Source organism: Anolis carolinensis, chromosome 3 (genome assembly GCF_035594765.1).
Source record: "Anolis carolinensis isolate JA03-04 chromosome 3, rAnoCar3.1.pri, whole genome shotgun sequence".
Taxonomy (NCBI): Eukaryota; Metazoa; Chordata; class Lepidosauria; order Squamata; family Dactyloidae; genus Anolis; species Anolis carolinensis.
In genome coordinates this window covers 178,371,961-178,390,505 of record NC_085843.1, presented here as the reverse complement: position 1 = coordinate 178,390,505, position 18,545 = coordinate 178,371,961, and the positions used below count along the sequence as shown (strand labels likewise).

At 41.2% G+C, this 18,545-nt stretch overlaps 1 protein-coding gene across 5 annotated transcripts in view; it reads left to right on the top strand.

The window, feature by feature from the left end:
• The window catches only part of LOC103279643 (heparan-alpha-glucosaminide N-acetyltransferase), a 258,014-nt gene that overhangs the window by 152,856 nt on the left and 86,613 nt on the right, over positions 1–18,545 (top strand). The gene's annotated exons all lie outside the window — the stretch shown is intronic.

Below are 18,545 nucleotides of genomic sequence, written 5' to 3'. Positions count from 1 at the left end.
GGTCTGAACTAAGGTTTATGTGCAAGGTATCTGGATGAATGGACTTAAGTATTTATATATTTTTAAGCTTTGTATAATGTTTTTATTAAGTATTTAACAAAATTCAATAAAAACATACCACACTTAAATCAGTTTTTACTGAATTTTGTTTTGAGCATTGAATTTTGCCAATTTTTGTAAGCCACCTTTAGTCTCTTCAGGTGAGAAAGGTGGAGTAAAAATGTTGTAAATAAATAAATAAATATTTATTAACAGTAGAGTCTCACTTATCCAAGCCTCGCTTATCTAAGCTTCTGGATTATCCAAGCCATTTCTGTAGTCAATGTTTTCAATATATTATGATATTTTGGTGCTAAATTCATAAATACAGTAATTACATAACATTACTGCGTATTGAACTACTTTTTCTGTCAAATTTGTTGTTAAACATGATGTTTTGGTGCTTAATTTGTAAAATCATAACCTAATTTGATGTTTAATAGGCTTTTCCTTAATCCTTCCTTATTATCCAATATATTCGCTTATCCAAGCTTCTGCCGGCCCGTTTAGCTTGGAAAAGTGAGACTCTACTGTATTTGCAATTTTTATTAGTGAAAATATTTAATTATTAGTTCATTAAAAGAATTAAAGGGTGGTGGTGATGATGTTATATATAAGCACCAGTTTAAAAAATGGAATTTTTATTTATTTATTTATTATATAACTGCTTTTCTCACCCCTGGGGAGAGTCAACATAATCCATGGCAAAATTCAATGCCTTACATGTATAAAACATCACGTATCAAATTAACCACATATAACAATAGATTAAAACCATTAAAACTATAAAACTATAAATAACAATCACAAACACAACATACAACATTTAAGTCTTGCATCAATCCTAAGGTTATTTTAACTATTTCCATGTTTCAATACTTCTGTCATTGAAATTTGTATTTTAAAACATTGCCCTTTAGACTACAAAAGAAGAGGCAAGATGTTAACTTACTGAGGCTGACACAAACAGAGGAATATAAACTGCTGGATGTTTTTGGCAATGTTTCTCAAGCTCTTTCATACACCCCAGGACATGCATCTTTCAAAAAGGCACTTGCAAGGCAATGCTGTCATATATTACATGCCCTGCTGTTTTATCATTTAAAATAATGATCTAGCCATCAGCAGACACAGCTTGAGGTACCTACAAGGGATTGAGGAAGAGCAATGTGAGATCGATGTTATCTCTCTTAATTTTAATATGCAAGCATTTGCACATTTTTGTGAATAAGGCGAAATTATATTGCTACTTTAGATAAATACGAATACTCCCATTCGGCATGTTCTGACCTAAAAGGTAGCAATGTAATTTTGCCCTTCACAAATAAATGTAATGGTTTCCTTAAAACAGTAAAAGTAAAACGAATTCTTTCTTACATAAAATGTGAAGAGAGAGAATAACAAGGCGTAGTTTTATTTCTGCAAAATAAAAACAAAAACAATTGGCTTATTCAGCCTCCAACCTCTCCCTTATTTTATGACACACGTTCTAATCTGGCATCAGTTGCTTAATTCTAACAAGTCTGATAGCGTGCTGAATAGGAAAAGGTTTATTGGCTTTGTTTTCCATATATGAGCCAGTGGGGTGGTAAATTTAACTAGAAAATGTTAGAGGCAAGTTCAGCTGCTGTTAATTTCAACCTAGAGGGAAACGTTAAAAAGGTAATTATCATGTGCAAATTAACCAATTGAAAATTGGCCCATGCTGTTTAGGATATTTTAAATCTACTACAGTACTCACCCTTGTGCTTAGTAAAGGATTGGGAAGAACTAAAAAAAAATATAAGTAATTTAATAACTGTACTCAAATATAATGCTCACCGTTGTTGACTAAATTACCTTCCCAAAATGAGGGTATGCATTAGATTCACACCATACAGGAATCTTAGTGATGAAATAAAGCTAAATGGGAAGCTACTTCAGGAGCTGCACCTGGAACTCCTATTTGAGGGGCCTCACCTCTAATTTAATTGCCATGGAGCAATGCTATGCAATGCTGGGATTTGTACTTTAGTGAGGCATCAGCATTCTTTGGCAGCCCCCATGATCTCAAACTACAGCCTCCGTGCCCCCACAGCAATGAGCCTCAGCAATAAGTGGCTTCATTCTACAGCATAACTGCGCCCCAAGGTTTTCTTTTCCATTGCTGAAAGCTATGGTGTTCAAACACTTTTGTTTTTAAAGAAGGAATTATAAGCATACTACTTAAAAGTGTACTTTTTGCCGCTGCACATTACATTTGCCAGCAAATGCTTTTTTTCAGAGTTTTGAATATTGAAGTGCACATTAGATTTGAGTAAATATGAGTATTTCAATAGATATGGTCTTCTGACACATGCATTTGACATTCTTCTCAGTACTGAGAAAGTCATTTATCCCTATATTAGGTATAATTGCTGATATATAATCTGAATCTACACATCAGCCAGACGTTAAGGTCCTCAGATCAAACACCCTGACCCAGTGTTATAGGGCCTACTGCCTTCCCCCCTGGCCTCACAGCATGCAGCGGAATCTCAGTGCTGATAAATGTGTGCTTCCAGCCTTGTTGCTGTAAGCTCCTTCAAAGCAGTTACTAAAGGTTCTCCAGGAATCTTTTGGCTACTTCCTCTCTTGATCCCTCTCACTGTCAAAGTTTCTCACATCTTGTTCATGTTTTGATTCTTGCTTCCCTGGATTTATGCTCATGTTATGACTCTACGTGGTCCTTGACAGCCATCCTATGATCCCCAGACTCAAGTTTCCTGGGGACATGGGATGGAAGTCCCCTTCCCTGTCCCCTCCCTTGACATCGTTCAGGGTTCCTGAAGAGTAAAATTGGTGGGGTGTTGTGCCTGATAACAGCTATGATATGTGGGGAAGGGTGACCTTTAGGGTGGCTGGGTAATGGGGACTACATACCACCGCTGAGTCAGTGAGCTCGACCTAGCAATCACTTTTTTGGTCAGCGTAGAACTGTCCTTGGTGTTTTGTATTTAGCTGACCCCCTCTAAACAATTGCTGGTAATAATGGTATTATGCTTAATGCCATTACCAAAGTCTTCCCCCGTGACATTAACAAGTGTGGTTTCTACCTCTCAAGTTTTCACCTTGAAATCTCAAAACCTGGATTCCTTCTGATCTAGTAGAGCTATGGGCTGAAATGGCTACATGTTTTGTGGTGACAGTGTTAAAGTCTCTAGCTTTGTGAACAGCAACACAATACTTGCAAATTGCACAAAATCCCACTTTTTCCTACCTTTCTTTTCACTCTACATTTCTATCTTCTGGTGGACAGCCCACCACAAAACTATGAGTGGGCATAGCTGAGTCAGATGAAATTGAAAGCAAGTCTTTTCTGCCAAAATATTACAGTGTGCTCTTCCATAAACTTTCCATTCTGTGTGCTGTTTTCCCCGTCTGAGAAGAAATATTAGTTAATGTTAATAATGTATCCAAAGAGCATAACAGAGACTTGTAACTGTTAGGCTATAACCCTAGATTTCAGTTATTGGAAGGAAATTATATGTCAGAAAAATGCAATAGATGGGGGGAAATGTTCTCAATCATGTAAAAAAATTGGATGTATTTTGTTCCTCTAACTCATATTGTTCAAGAAAAGGCATGATTGTTTAATATATTTCTACACAGAAGCTAATATGAAGCCATAAATCAACTCATATAAGCTTTGCAAGGAATGAAATCCCCTTTTCCCTGAGGAATATTGAGCTAGGACACTGAACTATAAGGAAAGAGAAATGTAGGGTCATACATGGAGGCTGAAATTGGGACAATTAGCTGACGTTATTTTGGGCAATCTCTAAATTGATCCGTATTGTGCTTTGACTGTTTGCTGAGATAGCAGTTATGGTATCTTCTTATGTCTTAGATTAGACAATGACTTTTAAATACATACAGTTATATTGGTGGGATCATCTCAGGGTAAGAAAATAATAACTATGACATATCAGATCAAAAGTTCATGTTGGGGGAAAGAACTCTTGTCTGCTGGAGGCCAGTGTGAAGAGTTCTTTTCCCCATCCTGAACCAATAGACAAGAGTTCATTAAGAAACTAAAAACAGTTTAGGGTGCTCACCAATGCGTCGTCTTCATCATGGAAAGAAGTCATGAGTGGAGTGCCGCAGGGCTCCGTCCTGGGCCCGGTTCTGTTCAACATCTTTATTAACGACTTAGACGAAGGGTTAGAAGGCACGATCATCAAGTTTGCAGACGACACAAAACTGGGAGGGATAGCTAACACTCCAGAAGACAGGAGCAGAATTCAAAACGATCTTGACAGACTAGAGAGATGGGCCAAAACTAACAAAATGAAGTTCAACAGGGACAAATGCAAGATACTTCACTTCGGCAGAAAAAATGGAAATCAGAGATACAGAATGGGGGACGCCTGGCTTGACAGCAGTGTGTGCGAAAAAGACCTTGGAGTCGTTGTGGACAACAAGTTAAACATGAGCCAACAATGTGATGCGGCAGCTAAAAAAGCCAACGGGATTCTGGCCTGCATCAATAGGGGTATAGCGTCTAGATCCAGGGAAGTCATGATCCCCCTCTTACCCTTGGGACTTACACTTCATGTTCAGGGCCAACTTGAACAACGTTGAGGAGTTTCAAGCGCCTTCATATCAGTCCTTTGGCAACAGAGGAAGACCGTGTCTTCAGACATAGGTCATTGGACTGAGGCTGAGTTTGCTCCGGCATTCACAGCCAGAGAAAGAGGAAACTGGAAAAGCTCCAAAGACTGTAATGTATATTTTCTTTTACCCCCTTTGTGAACAATAAACCCAGTTTTTGAGTTATCTACAGTGTTTTGGTCCTTGGGAGTTCCAGTTTCCCTAAAGGAGGGCAAGAAGCAATCCCCTGGGGAAAGATGTCACGTCCATGCCTCTTTCACTAAGAGTTACAGCCCCAGGCGCGACGGCACACAAGTCCCTGGCTCTGCAAGACCTGAGCAGAGTGAAAGAGTGGCTTGGAGGCCTCCCATTCATGGGACTGCCAGAACTAAAGACCCACTAAAGTTGACTTGAAGGCAGACAACAACAACAAAACCGTTGTGGACAGTAGCCACATTTGGGGGATGGGGACGGACCTCATCACAGTGAGGCCCAATTTGCAGGCGACAGTGGGGGGATTCGCCTTGCATCATGCGAATCCAGCAGGCAGAGTAGGAATCTGTTTCCCTACATCCCACACCATCCACTTACCTATCCCACAGGGGGAATTTTCCCCATGCTATGAGAAGCTCCAACATTCTAGCACGCATGCAACATACTGGAATGATGGAGCCATGCCAGAAATAGCTGTTTGTCGGCTGATGGCATCCCGCAGGCTCTATCCTCCCAGCAGGGCCGTAGCCAGAAAAAAATTTCGGGGGGGGGGGGTGAAACTTTTTTTAGCAAATCATGAAGAGCAGTTCGATAACACAACAACATTTTTATTGCAGTCCAAAGACCCTTATTTGTCAGAACCCTGCTACTAGAGCCTGTATGTGGCTCTGAGTTTCAGGGTCACTGACATTGATAAGACACCTGCGTCACAGGACTCGGAGAAGAAACGGCTGCTGGACTTGGCGGGGAATTTGCGCGGGGTTTTACTGAGCGGGAAGAGACTTTTCAAATGAGGGGGAGGGTATATAAAGGATGGTTGGCCGGAGTCTCCCATTCTTGGCTTTTCTGATGTTTATGTTTCCTGCAGTAAAGTTTCTGGTGATATCACAGAGAGTCTCGTGTGTTCATTCAGGAGCGGCTGTGGTGAGCTGACACTTATTGCTCTGTAAAAGATATAAGATAGAAGGTATGCAAAGTTAGTAAGGACAAAAAAAAGCCAAAACTGATTAAAACACACAATGTGGGTGGAATTAACAGCAGATAAAACTGATAAAACCAGGATTAAAACTTATAACCAGCATTTAAGATAGCAATGACCCAGGTAAAAGACTACAAAGGGTAACAGGCATGTTTCATCATGCCATAACTTAAAATACTTTATTATGGTTTCAAGTATATTTTATATAAACTTCATTAAATCAAATTTCTATTTTAGTTAAAGTTTCAAGTCTTAAAATAACTGAAAATGATTGCTAATTGATAATTTATAGTTACAAAAGAATACCACAACGTTTGTTAGAAATACTTGAAAACTGTGTCAATACACTTTGACAGAAATCAGGCTCTATTGATAAACTTTGGTGGACACTCAAGAGTGCAAGTCCAGTCAGTCTTTCTTGCTTCATTGTGCTTCTTGTGTATGTTTTCAAACGTTTAAGGGTTGAAAATGACCTTTCATTTGTAGCTGTTGACACTGGCAATGTTGCAGAAATCTGAAGAAGTTTCTTGACATTCGGAAAAAACTGTCCATCACAAACAAGATATGCTTCCAGTGCATTTGATGGTTTTTCTGCAGGTGCAATCTTTTTCCATTTTCTATACCACATGCCATATTCTTCCATCAGTGTGACAGAATCTTGAAGGAATTCATTGTAAAGTTTTGTACACTTGTTCAAGTTGGGTTTTAAATGCCCACAATTGATAGGGAGGAACACTTGCAGTTCCTGAACTACTTCCCTGTGCCTTGTAAACCTTTCTTGAAGCTGGTGTTAGTGAAGTTGCCTGAATGTTGCTTTGACAGGTCTGCCTTGAACAGATGCGAGGAATCCTCACTTCTCCACCCATAGACTCCACCACTGATCTTGCTGTGTCAAAGAGCTCCTGAAATTCCTTCACAGAATCTGTGCGCATCTCCCTGGCTTTTTCTAAGAGACTGTCAAGATATTGCAGGCTACCAAAAATGTCCACATCTACTCTTTGTAATGTTTTGCTAAGCTGAAGGGATGATGATAGAAGCTTTCTTAGGATGTGTATGGTTACTACAAATCCAGCATTAAGAACAGTAAAAAGAAGTTGTTCAGCTTGGGAAGAAGTCTTGCTGTTGTATAGAAGGCTCTCTTTCAGTTCTTCAAGTGTTCTTACCACCACACTGTACAGTTCAACAAAACGTAAAACTGCATCATGTCGTTCAACCCAACGGGTTTCACAAAATGGCAACAGGCTCTTTGCTCTTGATTCAGGAAAAGAGTTCTTTATATTTTTCTTCAACAGTTCCAGTCTGATGGATGATGCTCTAAAGAAATTGCACACAGATGGTATTGTTCCTTGGCAGTTTCTGACAGCTGAATGCTCCAAGCCTTTGCTAAAGCTAGATTTAGTGAGTGAGCACTGCAGTGGATGTAGACAGCCTTTGGATACTTTTCTGATATAATTGCCTGTGCTCCACTAATATGACCACTCATATTAGCAGCTCCATCATAACCCTGTCCACACAAATATTGCAAGTTCAACCCATTTTTTTCCAGTGTTTTCAAAATTATGTCTGCAAGTCCTCCACCTGTCATATCATGTATCTTCACAAAGCCTATAAAGTCTTCTCTTATTCCTCCAATTTCAACATCAATGTACCCTACTGAGAGTGATAACTGTTCGGAGGTACTCACATCCAAAGTTTCATCTGCCAAAATAGAGAAACACTGTGATGCACTGCATCTGTCAACAATTGTTTGGACTAGCTTCTCACCACAAATGTTTATTAGTTCATTTTGTATTTGAGGACTAGTATATTGGGCATTCATAGCTGCAGTTTTGAGACGAATTTTCAGGTCAGTGTCCCCTGATCTAGCATGAGATCTCAACAAGGTCCTGAAATTACCATCATTGTGCAAAGGTTCTTCAAGGGTAATAGGTCCTGAGTCTTGGCTCCCTCTTAAAGCCAGTTCTTGTCAGCCACAAAGGACAATAGTTTCCACAATTGGCAGAAGTTTCTTTCTGTTTTCTTCTACTTTCTTCTTATTTCCTTTATCATGATGATGGGTTACATCAGGATGTTTTCCACTATGAATTAGCAAGAAGTTTTCAGCCAAGCACAAGTTGTTCTGATGGTACTGTTTTTTGGTGCCTATTGAAGATTTCTATTGCATTTTTCCATTGCAAAAATGGTTTAGCAACCAATGCACCAAGTTTCTGATGACCACCTTTACCCCCAACTTCTCCTCCAAATACCACACAGTACTTACTGAGTGCACCTTGTGCATGAAATGAGTAGGCTAACCAGGGAAATCTGCTGAACCATTTGTGTTGAAAACTTAGATGTCTCTTCTTATCCACAGGAAATACATACCCCAGCAATGGAGTCTGTGGATTCTGCACTAATTGAGCTTTCAACTGGTCATCAGAAATAGTCTTGTTTATATAAAGTCCAAGGTCTAACAATGACACAGCTTCTTGCCTTTCCTCCTGTTCTATGGTTTCTTTGGCACAACCTGGATTAGATGAACCAGTGGTAGACACTGCTGTTTCCACTGTTTCCTCAGTTTTCACCTGCAGTTCAGCTGTACATGTTCTGGGATCTTCATCAGTACCATATGCTGCAGTGGTTCTCAAGCTGCTGTCTTGGTTTTCATTGTTTGGCTTTTTCTTTTTTCCATGAACTCAAAAATGTTCTGTTGCTTTGATAGATGTTTAGGCATCTTCCTGATTCAGGTGGATGACAGGAAACACTAATAGCAGCTAACAGGGCTTTAAGTTTCAGAACAGCAACTCAAGTTCCCAGACAAATTGCATAGTAAGGAATAATCCACAGCTGCTTTGAAGAAGGTAGAATAAAGCTCTGAAAGGGGAAATAGCAAGAGAGCATTGATGTGACTGTTTCATGTGTTTTTATAATACAGTAGAGTCTCACTTATCCAAGCTAAATGGGCCAGCAGAAGCTTGGATAAGTGAATATTTTGGATAATAAGGCGGGATTAAGGAAAAGTGTTGTGACTGCGTCTTCGGGGATTATGGTTGATGGTGATGGAATTCGAAGAGGAAGAAAAAACCCTCGTGATGAGGGTTCACTGGAGGAGTTGTGCAGGAAGCGACTTAGAGAGCTATATGGGGGATCTTCTGAGGAAGATTCAGATGGGGAGATGGATGCTGAGGAACAGGTGGTGGCTGGGGAAGCGGGCACTGAATGGGCACAGCCACCGGAGATGTCTGGGGATTTGGGGTCTATGGATACTTCTGAACCTGGGGTTTCTGCAGGAGCTGATCCCAATTGGGATGCTTGGAGAAGGGAGGATGGTTCTTTAAGTGTTCATGGGGCTAAGTGTGGGCAGGATGATTGGGACTCCGACGAATTGCTAGGTACTCCAGATCCACGAGCTCTAGCTGTGTGGAGTTCAGACTCTGAGTAGATTTGGGACACCTGGTGTTTGGGTGTGAGTGTTTGGTCACCCAGGAGGAAGGGGAATAAAATGGGAATGTTTGGCCACTGCACTTTGCGTGTGGCAAGGTGTTGCTGAGGCGCCATTGGGATCTCTGTGCTTTCGTGAAGACTGGACTTGGACTGTGATTCGGATCTGCTGATACCATCTTTGTGCCTTTTCGTGGACCTGGTTTGGATGACTGCACCCTCTTCGGACTCTGGATTGGTATTTGACCTGGCTTCTGTCTTCGCCCTCTGACTGACTACTTCTCCCGGCTTCTGACTACTGGTTTGTCTTTCGGAATTTCTGCTGCCTCCTGACCTGACCTTGGATTCTTCTGACGACGGCTATTCATCATCCCTTTGAGGCTCTCGGCTTAGCTGCACCGTGGAAGCAGTTTTACTGCTTTTCTAGTTTGTTTATTTTCCAGCAATTAACTCTATTTGTTTTCCAAAGCTGAATTGAAGCGTTATTTAGTTTTTTATTGACTGCCAGCATGGGAAATTAGCGTGGCTCGTTTTTGAGTTACTATTGTCCAATCTACTCTCGAAACACTGATAAGTGAAGTGTTTCAAGGATATTTCCTGTGTTTATGTTATTTTTTGGCTTATCTTCAGAATAAACTGTTTTGTAACTGGCGTCTGACTCTTGACAAAAAGCCTATTAAACATCAAATTAGGAGCTAATTATCTAATCTAATCTGATCTAATACACTTAGACGGATCAAAATAACAAAGGTTTAGATAGCTACATCTTGAAAAATAGGAGCGGACAGGGTACGTCCTCTCTCTGGAACAAAGCAAGAAGATGGAATGGTGACCAAACCTCGTGGGTCGCTTCTTCTCTAGGGCCATAAACGTTCCAAAGGCCAAATTGGGAAGTTACGTCAACCCTAGGAGAGATCACATTTCTAAAGCATCAAAGGGTGGGTTGACCTAAATAGGACAGGAAGGAGGAAACAATAGTAAAGCCTAATCAGAACATGCATGGAACTGGGGAAGGTGTCCCTAACTCTTTTCAAGGCTTCCTATCTAACTATAGAGACTTAAGCAGTGCAGGATGACATTTTTCCAACAGTTATATAATGAAGATTTATATTTAATCTGAGTGTATGTATTTTACTCTATGGCTGAGAGTGTGTGACTGGTTAACTTTTGTGCCTTTCAGGGGGTGAAATTATGAGCCTGAGCAAGCAAAGCCTGGTAACCCCTCTCAAACACTGTAGAAAATTGCACCCCCTGAGCCACCAAAGCAAACAACCTCTTTCAGGAAGGGCACTCGAACATGAGGTGAAAATACAGGCCTGAAGGCCACAGCCAGCATACCCAGTACCCACCCAAACCAGGGAATTGGCCACATAATGAAGATGTATGCTTCCAATGGTGTGTCTGTGCCTTGCTTTGAAGCCAAGAGAATATGACTACATGGCTTCCAGAACAGACCAGATCTGATGCTGCCTTCTAGTTTGTTAGGCCATGAGCCTGACCAGGCAGAACCTGGAGGGCCTCTCTCTCAGATGCAGAAGAACACGTGACGTAGCCCCCTTCAGAAGGGCCCCAGCCTAAGGCAGGCACCAACAGCCCAAAGGCATGAGGACTGAAATAAAATGGAGACCTCCAAATGAAGGCTTCCTAATATACTGGCAAAGGCTAGAAAGCTGAATGCGAGGCCTAGAACAAGATGGAGCCTCCCAATATTTGCCATTATATTTAAAGCCTAACGTGAGGCTTGAAACAATAGAGAGGCCCCCTCAAATATAATTGCAAGAGCTTAAAAACATGAGGCTAAAGCTTAACTCCTTGTCTTTTTGTGGAGAGGATAATCATTTTCCAAGTACAGTAGAGTCTCACTAATCCAAGCTAAACGGGCCAGCAGAAGCTTGGATAAGCGAATATCTTGGATTATAAGGACTGATCAAGGAAAAGCCTATTAAACATCAAATTAGGTTATGATTTTACAAATTAAGCACCAAAACATCATGTTAGACAACAAATTTGACAGAAAAAGTAGTTCAATATGCAGTAATGCTATGTTGTAATTACTGTATTTACGAATTTAGCACCAAAATATCACGATATATTGGAAACATTGACTACAAAAATGGCTTGGATTATCCAGAGGCTTGGATAAGCGAGGCTTGGATTAGTGAGACTCTACTGTATTGACGATTCATATTAGTGGATTACCGTGGGAAGGCTTGTCCCTTTTCACAATAACAGCACATTCTGTACCTTGTGAAATCTTCCTAGAACAGTGAACAAAATATGTAGCTTTTGCAAACAAAGACTGGGGGTGGGGGGTTCCCCGCTAATGTTAATTTGTGCCTCACCAGGAGTTAGAGACTATTTGGAATACTGGCTGGTTTATATTTTCTGAAGAATGAGTTCATATTGTTTTTCTATCCTATCATACCCTGGTAAACAAGGTCTAGTCTTGTTACTCCAACATAACATTTTCCCTTTTCTCTGTCATCCTATTTTAAAGCCTTTTCCCTTTCCAGATGAGGATGATGATGATGATTATATTATGAATAATATCTTTGTAGACCTACTGCATAAAAAGCATTTTGTCAAAGCAGTAACATTGAATAAAATAACCTGATTACATTTAAATGAAGTTGATCATTCAGAAAACACATGTTTGCAAGAGCCTTTGGCATGATTGTATTACTATTTCTTTATATCTTGCCCTTTTACTGATTTGAGATTCAAGGTGGCTCTTAAAAAAACTGTTTAAAAGACATAGCTATTTCGATAAAACGCTTTTATTCCTCGGGGGTTGGGGGGGACAATATAATCTTGTCATCTAACATTTCTGAGAATTTAAACCAATCCGCTTTTCTGAAGTTGAATCTTCATTTAATTCGGACTTCCTGGGCCCTTATAGTTGGAAACGATTCGCATATTATCAGCTGATGCTGTATGTTTGGTATAGGTGGTCCCACTGATTTAGTGCATTGTTGCACGATACTGTTGCTCACAAACAGAAGGTCTGGGTTATATCCTCAGTGGCATCTCCCACTGTTGTAGGATGGTGGGAGCTTGCTATCATAGTTTATGCAATTCAGCCCAGGAAAAGACAGCCTCTCCATTTTTATCCTCCTGAGCATAGCCCCATACGTGGCTGTGGCTGTTAAAGTCACCAATTACTACTGCCCTTTGGTGCCTATCAAAGTTCTCAGGAGAGGAGAAACAAAACTCTTCATTTGGAGGTTTGTACATAGAGGTAATTGTGATGTTACCAAGCTCTACTGTTATAACTTCTATGTTGTTTTCTTCATTGTTATGGCCACTGCTGACTTGGAGGCCTGGTTTTACAAAGATAGAACTTCCATACTGAGCATGTGGTTTTTCCGCCATTAAGATCATTCCTGGAACTTTTGGTTGTTTCTGTTTATCCCTGTGTGTTTCTTGGTCACACAGCAGGTCACATTTCTTATCTCAACACAGTTCATAAAGCAGCTGTTTTTTTTGGCAGTTGACATGTCTTCGATGTTAATTGAGATTGTCATGGTTAGTCCTGAAAAGGTCCATTTGTTTGTTTGGTTGGTTGGTTGCATACTACAAGTCACATCTGGTGTGAGAGAATCAGCCATCTACAAAGCCGTTGCCCAAGGGATGCCCAGATGTGTTACTATCCTGCAGGGAGCCTTCTCTCATGTCCCCCAAGACAGAACTAAAAACTGTTTTTAAAGGCATAGTTAAAATATACAAAATATGAAAGTTTAAAAATATCATTAAACTATCCTTAAAATCAAAACCATTTTAAAAAAAGAAATAACTATTAAAATGACAACCAAACAGCACAAGCCCATCCCTTTCAATCAGTCAGTCTTCAAAGGCTTATTAAAGTAACAAAGTCTAATCTTGCTTTTGAAAAGACAGACAAGCCTTTCATTTTGCCCAACAACATGATTTTCTCTCCCCTCCGATTGCCATTGGTATTGTTGTAGTAGAGTCTGTGAGTAACGTTACAAACAGTAGTATGGGTGCCAGAAGGGAAAAAAGGGTTACTCGGGAGCAGGAATCTGATGAAGAGCAGCAGAGAAAGAGGATCCGGGACATACTTACAGCACCTACAGATGAGGAGTCGTTTGAGGCATTCTCTGGGGATGATAATGTTGGAGACAGTAGTATGGGTGTCAGAAGGGGAAAAAGGGTTACTTGGGAGCAGGAATCTGATGATGAACAGCAGAGAAAGAGAATTTGGGACATACTTACAGCACCTACAGATGAAGAAACATTTGAGGGATTCTCTGGGGATGAGCCCGTGCCCAGTCCATGCCAACCTCTTCCACCACCATCGGGTCTTCAACAGTCATTCCCACCTCAGGATCCCCTTCCAGATCCCCGAATGAATCCTCGTCTGAGGATTCCTCAAGTATTTCCCTGATCCTTTTCCTGTGTAAATCTTCCAATGAACCTTCCTCGCGAGGCGTCTTTCTTCCCCTCCTGATCCCACCATTAGTACTAACAGCCTCAAAAGACTCATTCACAACATGTCTACCTTCCTGGACATTCATGCAGCAGTTCTTGAGCAAGCAAAGAAATTAAAGAGAAAAAGCTGAATTAGAATATATCCACATGTCAGGCTTACTTCAAAGGACTAGTCTGAACGCAGATCAAAGACAGCTGCTCTCAAACACAATCTTTATTGAAGAATACATGACTTTGGAAAAGTCGAGAATGACCTAATGTTTACATACATCTAATTTTATCACTTCTGATGCAACGTAATATCACACGCAAATATCATCATCAAACCCCACCTTCTGGATCACATTTCCACCAAGGTTTCTATCCCCCCCACACTACAGCAATTATAATTGTTTATACTTTCACCCCTGAGTTCCCAGGCTCATTTTATCTTCTCCCGCCAGGTGCTCGCATGTTTATGTTATGAAGTCAGATTCAGGGCTTGGAAATTCAGCCCTGGGATCTGGCTGCATGACATGGCGCCCCCGTTTTCTTCGTCCTCCTCTTCGGTTCTTCTTTCACCATAGTCCTGAAACAAATCAAACAATAACTCTATGGGTCCATTTTGTCTAAAGTCCCCATATATTTTTTCAGCAAGCTGCGATGGAAGACTGGGTGTATTTTCCCTAAACTTTTTGGCAATGCCAATTGGAAAGTCACTTCATTGATAACACCCTGTATTCTGAATGGTCCAATATATTTGGGGCCCAGTTTTCTTGAAGGTAACCCCAATTTGATGTTTTGGGTACTTAACCACACTAGATCTCCTTTATCTAATTTATCGCCTTCCACCCTCTTTCTGTCTGCGAACGTTTTATACTTTTTGTGTGCTTCTTTTAACGAAGCAGTCACTTGATTCCAACATTCCATCATTTGCGTTTTCCATTTCCCTGCCTCTGTTCCTTCATTTTCTGTCCACCTCGGCAATTGGGGTAAAGGTTGTATTTCATACCCGTAAACTACTTCAAAGGGGGTTTTGTTTGTTGCTGAATGTATAGTTGAATTAAAGGCGAGTTCCGCAAACGCCAACCACCTAGACCAGTCATTTTGTCTCATGTTAGAGTACATTCGAAGGAACTGCCCAAGCGTTTGCTGAGTACGTTCTACCGCCCCGTTTGTCATGGGGTGAAAAGCAGAACTTAAACTCCTTTCTGCTCCTAGCATTTCCAAGAATTTTTCCCAAAATTTTGCTGTGAATTGTACTCCTCTGTCACTGACTACTCTACTTGGACATCCATGTAATTTGTAAATATGGTTTATGTACAATTCAGCTAGTTTCTCAGCCGATGGTAGCTTCGTCAGTGCTATAAAGTGGGCCTGTTTAGAAAACAGGTCTAATACTGTCCAAATATAACGATGTCCTTTGCTGACTGGCAGTTCTCCCACAAAGTCCATAGCTACACATTCCCAAGGCCTGGTAGGTTCCGCCACTGTCTGTAACAATCCCATAGGCTTCCCTCCTCCCGATTTATTTCTGGCACAATCATCACATTGGACAACATGATTCTTTATGTCCTTCCTCATTCCTGGCCACCAACAATGTTTTGCTATTGCCTTTGTTGTTTTGGTAATTCCTGTATGACCAGCGCTCTGGTTGTTGTGAAAACGATGCAGAATCTTAATCCTTAATATTGCTGGGATATACAGTTTCTTGTTTACAAACCAAAATCCCCCCTTCTGGTCCCCCTTTTCTGCGTTGGATGCGATCCATTGATCTCCTTTATAAGACTGTTTTACACAATACAGTAGAGTCTCACTTATCCCACATAAACAGGCTGGCAGAATGTTGGATAAGCGAATATGTTGGATAATGAGAGATTAAGAAAAAGCCTATTACACATCAAAATAGGTTATGATTTTACAAATTGAGCACCAAAACATCATGTTATACAACAAATGTGACAGAAAAAGTAGTTCAATACACATTAATGCTATGTAGTAATTACTGTATTTATGAATTTAGCACCAAAATATCACAATGCATTGAAAACATTGACTACAAAAATGTGTTGGATAATCCAGAACATTGGATAAGTGGTTTCCAGCATAGCCTCAGACAAAGTATTTCTCCTCATGCCTCCACAAAAATGTATGTGAGAAATTTTTTCCCCAGTAAGTCCGGATTCCTTTATGTCTTTTAATGCTAAAATAGAGGAGCCCCCGGTGGTAGAGCAGATTAAACCGCTGAGCTGCTGAACTTGCTGACTGAAAAGTCAGTGGTTCGAATCCAGGGAGCAGGATGAGATCCCACTGTTAGCCCCAGCTTCTGCCAACCTAGCAGTTTGAAAACATGCAAATGTGAGTAGATCAATAGGTACCGCTCCGGTGGGAAGGTAACGAGGCTCCATGCAGTCATAATGGCCACATGATCTTGAGGTGTCTTTGCACAACGCCAGCTCTTCGGCTTAGAAATGGAGATGAGCACCAACCCTCAGAGTCAGACACAACTAGTGTTAATATCAAGGGAAAACCTTTACCTTTACCTATGCCAAAATGGAGCCCCCAGTGGCATAGTGGGTTAAACTACTGAGGTACTGAACTTGCTGACCAAAAGGCCAGCAGTTCGAATCCGGGAGCAGGGCAAGCTCCCACTGTGAGCCCCAGCTTCTGCCAACCTAGCAGTTCAAAATTAGGCAAATGTGAGTAGATCAATAGGTATTGGTCCAGCAGGAAGGTAACGGTGCTCCATGCAATCATGCTGGCCACATGACCTTGGAGGTGTCATTGGACAATGCTGGATCTTCGGCTTAGAAATGGAGATGAGCACCAACTCCCATAGTCGGATATGACTAGACAATGTCAGGGGAAAACCTTTACCTTTATGTTAAAATAGACTGCCAGGACTATCTCTTTGAATACTGATAAACTGCAAGGCAGAGACTGAAACGACTAAACTCCAGTTTATGTCCCAACATTCATTTCTCATTCATCCAATTTCTATGAGGACACAGCCATGACATTTTAAGAGGCTGATGATCTGTCAAGAGTCAGGCGCCAATTTGAGAGCAAAACAGAGTTTATTCAAGAGATAGCCCAAAAAATAGGCACAAACACAAAAGATGGCTTTAAACACTTAACTTTCAGTGTTTAAAGGCAGTCCAAACAAAAATATATCAAAAAGTATGCTTTAGCAACCAAACCAGATTTAACCAAGCAAATAGTTCAGATAAAACAAAAGGTGCTTCAATTCAGCTCTAAACAAACTAAGTTGGCTTGGAAACTCCCCAAAAAACTCCCAAGAGTCACAAGCACAAGGCTCTAAAAAGAAACTAAAACCGGGCTTGCAAACAAAATCAGAACCAGTGCAAAAGGGAAAGGATGATTCCAAACCCTTTCTGTTGCAAGCAAGCAGGCTTTGGGGATTTAAAGGGACAGTGCACAAAAGACGTCGTCAAACCAGTCCGGAGTCGGAAAAGCAGGAACAGCAGCAAACTCCTTCAGGAGTGCAGGTAATGCCAGAAGCTCAAAGGATAAGGCGAAGAGATGTCGTCAGATTGATCCAGGGTCAGGGCAGGAGACAGCAGCAGGGTCCGGAAGCAAGCCAGAAGTCAAGAGCCGTGGGTAGACTAATCAGAGGGCGAAGGCAGAAACAGGGTTGAATTCCAGTTTAGGGTCAGAGGCTGTAGTCATCAATCCAAGGTCCACGAATTGGCACAAAGAGCCAAGACAACAAAGGCAACTGCAGCTAAAAATAGTAATAACAGTGCAGTCCAGGAAAACCCACACAGTTCCAGCCCTCCGTTGCAGAGCAACCCAGGTAAACTTACATCTGAAGCAAAGTCTCAGTCCAGTCTTCTTAACACGTACAGGAATCCCAATGGTGCCCAGCAACACCTTGCCACACGAAAAGTGAAGTGACCAAACACTCCCAATTTATCCCAATTCTCCCTGGGTGTCCAAACACCAACACCCAAAGAGCAGGTGTCCCAAATCCTTAATCAGAGTCAGAACTACACACAGCTAAGGCTCGTGGATCAGGCGTGCCTAATTCATCAGAATTCCAATCATCCTGCCCACACCCAACACCATGCACACCTGAGGATCCCTCCTCCAAGCAGACCAAGTGGGATCTGCTTCTGAAGATACCCAAGGTTCAGCAGTATCCATGGGCCCCAATTCCCCAGGCATCTCCGGTGCCCGTGCCCAGTCAGTGCCCACTTCCTCAGCCACCACCTGTTCACCAGCATCCATTTCTTCCACAAACTCCCCATCTGAATCTTCCTCAGAAGACTCCCCATTGAGTTCCCTAATTCTCTTCCTGTACAAATCCTCCAACGAGCCCTCCTCGCGAGGGTTTTTCCTTCCTCTCCTGATCCCACCACCATCATCCACAGTCCCCGAAGGCGCAGTCACAACATGATCTGTTTGAATGCTCTTTCATGGTACAGTAGAGTCTCACTTATCCAAGCCTCGCTTATCCAAGCCTCTGGATTATCCAAGCCATTTTTGTAGTCAATGTTTTCAATATATCGTGATATTTTGGTGCTAAATTCATAAATACAGTAATTACAACATTACTGCGTATTGAATTACTTTTTCTGTCAAATTTGTTGTATAACATGATGTTTTGGTGCTTAATTTGTAAAATCATAACCTAATTTGATGTTTAATAGGCTTTTCCTTAATCCCTCCTTATTATCCAAGATATTTGCTTATTCAAGCTTCTGCCGGCCCGTTTAGCTTGGATAAGTGAGACTCTACTGTACTTTCCGTTTTGATGATTCTATGACTACAGTTGAAATCTGCACAACCAAAGAACTGATTAAACAGTTGAACCTCCTGCCAAATAGTTACA